This window comes from Scylla paramamosain, chromosome 32, assembly GCF_035594125.1.
Source record: "Scylla paramamosain isolate STU-SP2022 chromosome 32, ASM3559412v1, whole genome shotgun sequence".
NCBI lineage: Eukaryota > Metazoa > Arthropoda > Malacostraca > Decapoda > Portunidae > Scylla > Scylla paramamosain.
Genome location: NC_087182.1, coordinates 12,549,881 through 12,557,380, shown reverse-complemented (window position 1 = coordinate 12,557,380; position 7,500 = coordinate 12,549,881). Strand labels below are relative to the sequence as shown.

General features: G+C 39.7%; 1 long non-coding RNA gene across 2 annotated transcripts in view; it reads right to left on the bottom strand.

Moving 5' to 3' along the window:
- The window catches only part of LOC135088910 (uncharacterized), a 4,598-nt gene extending 193 nt beyond the window's left edge, over positions 1-4,405 (bottom strand). Inside the window, exons 1-3 of one of the 2 annotated variants that reach the window (XR_010261169.1) lie at positions 4,219-4,405; positions 2,202-2,297; positions 1-1,810 (exon numbers count right to left, since the gene is read on the bottom strand). The exon at positions 1-1,810 is cut by the window's left edge and continues 193 nt beyond it. This is a non-coding gene — a long non-coding RNA (uncharacterized LOC135088910). The remainder of the gene's footprint in view (positions 1,811-2,201; positions 2,298-4,218) is intronic. The other variant, XR_010261170.1, reaches the window with a different exon arrangement.
- Positions 4,406-7,500: the final 3,095 nt, after the last annotated feature.

Sequence of the window (7,500 nt, the reverse complement as noted above, 5' to 3'; positions counted from 1 at the left end):
ATGACGGTACAAGGAAAAGAAGATAAGGATGAGGCAGGGATGGAGAAGGATGGAAGGACAAGATAAGGAAAAACTGCGATGAAATGACAGTGAAAAGGAAGAAGCTGGGATTAACAGGGATGGGAAGGGAAGAAGTTGAAATGAAATAACAAGAGGAGGAAGAGGATGGGATGAACAAGGATGGAAGGACAAGATGAGGATGAAGCTGGAGTGGAATGACAGCAGAAGGAAGAGGCTGGGGTGGAAGCCAAGAAAAGAAAGATGCTAGGATGGGAAGATAAGAGAAGAAGCCTTAAATGGACAGGGATGAGAGGGTAAGAGAAAGGAGAGGCTAAGATGAACAGGGATGGCTGGAAAATGGAGAGGTAAGAGAAAGGTTGGGATAGGCAGGTATGGCAGTTATAAAAGTAGGAACAGGAAAGGGCAAGTGAACAGGGTTAGGAAGGGTTACTAAGCAATAATAAGTTGAAAAGTTATAAGAGAGAGAGAGAGAGAGAGAGAGAGAGAGAGAGAGAGAGAGAGAGAGAGAGAGAGAGAGAGAGAGAGAGAGAGAGAGAGAGAGAGAGAGAGAGAGAGAGAGAGAGAGAGAGAGAGAGAGAGAGAGAGTCTAGAATATAAGAAACAAGGGTATAGACTACAGAAAAGTAAGGATATGAGATAAAGAGTGAAAGGAGATGGAAAGTTTGAATTGGGAAAGACCACGTTGAAGGTTGGAAGAGAAGAGAGGAAGGGAAAGGAAGGAAAGGGAAAAGGAAAGTGTAAAGTATGAGAGGTGAAGTTATGTCAAGAGTCGGGAGGGTAAAATCTTGAAGTCAACAAGGGTGTGATGGAGGTGCTAAGAAGCTTACATCGTGAGGAAGTAGCCGACGAATACTGGAGGCCACTGGAGGCAGTGAAGTAATGTGTGCAAGAGTAGGGAGGGAGACGAGGAGGAAGAATGAGGCGGCAATGGTGAGGGGACCAAGAAGTGGGATAGACGGGGAACGAGACCTGAGAGAAACAGTAAGAGAAGTAAAAACAAATGGAAGGACATGAAGAGAGAATGAGGGAGTGGTAATGAAGAAAAAAAATGAGGTGGACGTAAAACAAGGAAGGACGGAGGCAACAGTGAAAGGAGAAACTGAGAACAAGTGAGAAAAAAACAAAGGGAGGGTGAGGAAACAGTGATGAAAAATTAAGGTATAAAAAGAAAATTTAATGAAATGGAAGAGTAAGAACAAATGCACAGAGGGAATAACTGGTATGTTGACACTGAATCACAACGAGACAAGGACAGGTGGGGAAGGGAAGGGAAACATGGAAAGAGAGAATAAGGATGCAATGATAAAAATGTAGGAAACCAACAATACAATATTAAAAAAAAAACACACAATACACGAGTAATTGACAACAAACAAAATATATATATTTAAACAAGGTATTACTCATAAACTGTAGCATTACAACACTACCGCCATGCTGAAGGAAGCTACTATAAGTTTGTAAAATATATTGTTATTTTCATTCAGTAAATATGATACTCCTTAACTTTATGATGTTTGTCAAACTCTGTCGAATTATGTACAGGATGAGTGTATTTTTTGGCATTTTTACTCTCAAATAACAAATATTTGGTCACCAGAAATTGCAGCAAAAATTTTATGACGAAAAGATTTTTTAGGTCTTTTTAGGTCAGTTCACTCCAGCTCCCAAACCTTTAACCTTCGAACAACACACTTCCACTTCACGGCGGGAACTGTTCATCCGTAACAAGTACTTTGCAAACACAACCTGCAGGTCGGAAGGCAAACTCGTGGCTTGTTCCTGCAGGCTGGTGGAAGTGGAAGTGCAAGCCAGTTTTAATGAATTTCATCTTTAATAATCTGATCTAATTAAATGATATTGGGTACTAAAAACCATATATTTTTCAGTTACGAGACTGAATAACACGGAATGATAGGATGACGGTAGATGAGGACTGTCCAGTAAAATGGTTTAGGGATAACATGACAAGGTCAGCCGGTGTAAAAAAGATGAGATTTCATTGTTAGTTTAGCTTAATTTAAATCAGCCTGAATACCTTAATTAAACCAACTATAATCAGTCCTAACACAACCTAAAGAATTGCAAGTATAGTTTATTTTCAGTGATTAATATTTACAGTGCATATCACGGAAGATAATTGTGGGATACCTTGAAATGGTAAAATGTGGCAACTTTACCATGCATGAAACGCGGAGAATACCTGCGTTGAGTGTCCTCACGCAGATCCCGACAAATTCATCAGAGAAAATTCCAATTTAATCTCCAAATCATCCCTGAAAAAAAAAAAAAAACATTAATACCTGACAGTAATTTAGTTTTGAAGTCATAGTAGTTCCAGCCGTGCTAAAGAGAGAGAGAGAGAGAGAGAGAGAGAGAGAGAGAGAGAGAGAGAGAGAGAGAGAGAGAGAGAGAGAGAGAGAGAGAGACTGATTTTCATGAATATCTGATTATTTCCAACGTGCACCGATTATTTAATTAATTCCTGAAACTTAGAAAAAAATAATTAAGAGAGGGTGTCATAACATCAATCTTTCGCCCTTGTTGCACACGATATAATTTCACTTGACTTCCAATGATCAGTTAGTATCATAACTTGTCGGGGAAATATATCACTGGGTATTCATAATTTCTCTCTCTCTCTCTCTCTCTCTCTCTCTCTCTCTCTCTCTCTCTCTCTCTCTCTCTCTCTCTCTAAGTCTGTAATTAATTATAAGAAAAACATACAGCTTACTAACATCTTATTACTGCTATAACACTACATATAAAACAAAATACACCAACAACAACAACAACAATAACAGTAATAACAACAACAACAAAAACTCGAACATCTTTATCAACTGATTCTTGCAACGTAACACAACACAACATAGCACAGACAGTGGAAAAGCCTCACTCCCTGAGAAACATTCCGACTACAGTAACAGCTCCCTCACAGGAATCCATTTGGCTTCCTTCGATCTAAGCTGTGGACATTAGTATTGGTCTGTGCGCTGGCCACCCCATTATCCCACGGTGAAAGTTTGCCCGCCATCCCGCTAAAGACTCTTAACTATTTAATAACATTCTCCCTCATCCATTTTAGGAGACTTTTTTGCGTGTCTATTTTTTTTTTTTTTCTGCTTCTTGGTACAGCTCTGTTACGTAAAGTTTCTGATATTTGGTTACTGCCGTCAGTGTAAAGACCACTGTGTGTGTGTGTGTGTGTGTGTTTAAGTTTTGAATGTACCTCTTATTATTATTATTATTATTATCATTATTATTATTATTATTATTATTACTATTACTACTACTACTACTACTATTACTATTACTACTACTATTATTATTATTAATAATCTTAGATCCTTTACAATTCAAACCTTTGCGCTGTAAAATATTAGCAACAAGGCGTGATCTTTTCGCAGTATTTTTAATGTTTAGAGCACAAATTTTGCATGGCCTTCCTTATTCAGTGTTGGCTCATGTACGTCAAAGACACTATAGTTTAAGAGTTATATGAGGCAAGCACTACTTGATAAAGCACAGGAACCGACTGCCGTTTCTTATTCCAGCTGTTTCAGTTATTAAACCTTATTTCTCTATTTCCTTAAATGGTTTCTTGTACGGAAAGAGAGCGGTCATAAAGTGGTGCGCGGTGTTGTGGTGGAGGTGATGGATGTAGTGATGGAGAAGGGGTGACTAATGAGTGGTAATGGTGGTGGTGCATGATGAAATAGAGGAGGAAGTGGTGGAGGCTTGGAAATGAGCAGAAGGCCGAGCAGTGGGGATGTGGACAACGGAGAAGACAACAGTGGATCCCTGGGGTGGATCCCTGAGAGCAATTCCTGAAAAAGATTCTAGAAGCACATTGGGGCCCGGCCATGGGTAGGAGTGGCAGAAGGCAGGCAGATACCTCACGCCTCAACCACTATCGCTATCACACGGCAAATTCCGTGTTTCTAGGGCCTTAAAATTTTCAATCTAGAACACAGTGTTTTGCCTTGTAAAATTGAAGAGGTTCAGTAACACAGAGGTTTGTAAAATGTAAAACCGGTGGAATAAAATGGTAGTGAGTATAATGGCATGGCAACTCTGTGGTGTCTCAGCCCAGCGGCGGCATCGGGCGGCGGCTGGCTGGCGAGACGATCACCAAATCCTTCACTACACATCAATAACATGTGGCCATAAACACCCATTACCTACTCAACATACCCGGTGGCCCGTTGGGAATAGGCTTATGGTAAGGCTTAGGTATTTCTATTTCACTTGAACAACCATTGTCCGAGAAAACACAGAATCCAACACCCGCACACCGCACAACACACGCAGCAGCAGTGACTGGCTGGTGTGAGTCACATGGCTTTGGTTCCGTGCTTCGAAGCTGTTCCGTATCGAAACGATGCATAACGACACACCGCTTCAAAGCCTTTAGCAATATTGAACAATACTTTATGATTTAAGTAACAAAAGTAACTAAAAAAAATGCAGAACACTGAAAGATTTCATATGTTTGAAGAAATGATGACGATAATAAAGATTATCACATCTAATACTACTGCTACTACTACTACTACCTCTACTACTACTACTCCTATTACTACTTCTACTACCACCACCACCATCACCACCACCACCACCACCACCAACAACAACAACAACAACAACAACAACACTGATGAAAAAAAATAGCACTACACACCAAGCTCATCTCTTCCCCTGCATCCTGTAACAATTCTGAAGAAGAAACCATTCTCTCTCTCTCTCTCTCTCTCTCTCTCTCTCTCTCTCTCTCTCTCTCTCTCTCTCTCTCTCTCTCTCTCTCTTAGTAGTCTTTGAGTATTACACACACACACACACACACACACACACACACACACACACACACACACACACACACATCTTTGATTAACCTGGTGAATCTATCATCATCTATCTTAACCTGAAATAACAACAGGAGAAAGGGAGCAAAGGAAGGGAGAGACGGAAGGGAGGGAGGGAGGGAGGGAGGGAGGGAGGGAGGGAGAGGGAGGAAGGGAGGGAGGGAGAGAGGGAGAGAAAGGAAGGAAGGGAGGAGAGGACGTAAGAAGGGAAGGAGGGAGAAGTGACAGACGGAAGGAGGGGAGAGGAATGAAGGAGAGAAGAGACACGAAAGTGAGAGAAGAAAGAATTTGGAGAGGGATGGAAGGAAGGGAAGAGGGAGTGAGGGGAAGTAAGGGTGAGATTGTGGCCCATAACAAGAAGACAGCCTTGAGAGGGGAAAGGTAGGCCCAACACATAACCATATTGTGGGTTCACACGCTGCGTGAAGGGAGACGAGGAGGGGAACGACAAGGAGCAGAGGAGAAGAAATGAGGCTAACGAGGGGGAGGAGGCGGAGGAATGTGGAAAGGAGGAAATAAAAGAATAAAAAGAAAAACACGGGGAGAGAGAGAGAGAGAGAGAGAGAGAGAGAGAGAGAGAGAGAGAGAGAGAGAGAGAGAGAGAGAGAGAGAGAGAGAGAGAGAGAGAGAGAGAGAGAGAGAGAGAGAGAGAGAGAGACTCAAAAAGCATAGTAGGCATAAATGGACATAAAGGTGAAACTGCGAAGGAGAGACGAAAATAAGGAAATAACTAAAAAGAAAGGGAAAGAGGAAGGTAACAAACACAGTAAAGGAAAATAGGAAGTAAGGAAAAAGGTGAGAAAGAGAAGAAAAGAAGTGGAGAGATGAGGATATCATGGCTGTGGCAATAGGAAGGTGGAGGCGAGGCATTGGAAGAAAAAGAGACAGAGAAAAAATAAATAAAATAAATAGGGAGAAAGAGAGAAAAGAGAAAAAAAGAGGAAGATGGAAAACAAGAACAGACATAACCGAAATAAGAAATAAAAAGGTGGAAACAATGGCGAGGGTGCGAAAGAGGAGAATAGAAGCAGGGAGAACAGACAGAGGAAGGACGAAAACACGAACAGCGATACTATGAAAATAATAAGAGATGAAGAGAAAACAAATGTATCGTATATAAATGCAAATGTTGGAAATAATAACAGCCCAGAAAGAGAATAAAGGAAACAGAGAGATGAGCTAGAGAGGATAAGGTGAAGACACAGATAAACATAACTCACGTAGACATAGTAAGAAGTCACAAAAATGAAGATAATGTATATGCAAAAGAAAATAAAGAAAATAACACACGAATACACAACACATACAATCATAAGCAACATACGTAACACAAGATTAGACCAGTGATATTCTTATTCCGGATAGTCCTCGCCTTCGTGACCTTTCCTGTGACTGGTATTGGCAATGGCTGGCAGAGGTGACGTGACAAGTGGGAATGATCTTGGATAGCGAGGAGAGGTTGACCACGTAGGTAGGCAGCAGTGCATGTTGGTGGTGACGGTGGTTCAGTTCAGTTCAGTAGTAGGTTGGGATATGCCTTTAATTCGGATCCCGGCGTTTTTCTTCTTGCTTCTTTTATTTATTCAGTTGTTGATAGTAGTTCGTATCTTTTTATCCACATTTGTTTTATATATATTTTTTTTTTACTTGCATTTCTTCTTTTGTGCACTTTTTAAATGATGTTTGCTATGATATCTTCATGGTTTTCTTGATATGGTCGTTGTAAGAAGAGATGTCTGTTCCTTTTGTCTGAGTATAAAGTGCAGTGTAGTAGAAAGTGGACCAATATTTCTTCTTGATAGTCACGTCCTGGGCATTTAGTGTCTTGCTTTTGGCATTTTTTATTATAATTTAGTTGAGCTGTATCTGTTCTTAATTCAATAATTAAGTTTAAGTCAGGTGTGTTATCAAACCATTTTATTTCCTGTACATGCTCCTTGTACATGTGATACACTTTCATGTATTACTTTCAGTGTGATACACTTTGATTTGACTGTTATCTCTTCTTTCCATTTCTCAGTATCTTTCTCTTTTATTTCTTTTTTAATATCTGGTTCTGTTATTTGTTTTATTTTTTCCTTTACTGAGGTTTATTTCTTTCAGGTATTGTTTTATTTATTTAATCCATTTTGTGGTGTTATTCTCAAGTTGGTACTAAGAGATTTCTCTTATAAGTTAATTTTCACTTGTCAGTGTGTGCTTCATGTACAGTATTTTAGATGTTATGTCTCTTCACTTACGAGATGAAACTCCAACTTCTGATCTTAATGCACATGTACTTGTAAAGCTTGATAGTTTTAGTATCAGTGCTATGTAGGAAAGAGGGTGTAGCCAGTCCTTTCCAGTAAGTCTTTCCAATTAATAGTCCGTTGCACCTTTTTTGTGTGACTGAATAGGTAGTATTGGCTCATTTTGTTGCTTTTTGAGTGCATTGCTTTTGTAAGTTTCAAAAGTTTCTATTATTTATTATGTTAACTCCAAGGTAAGTTATGTTGCTGACTACTTTTATTCCCATTATTTCAAAAGGTGAAAATGGCTCATTATATATTAATATATTACTTTTATCCTTATTAATATTCAGTCCCGTTTTAGTGGATATTTCCTGGAGTATGTT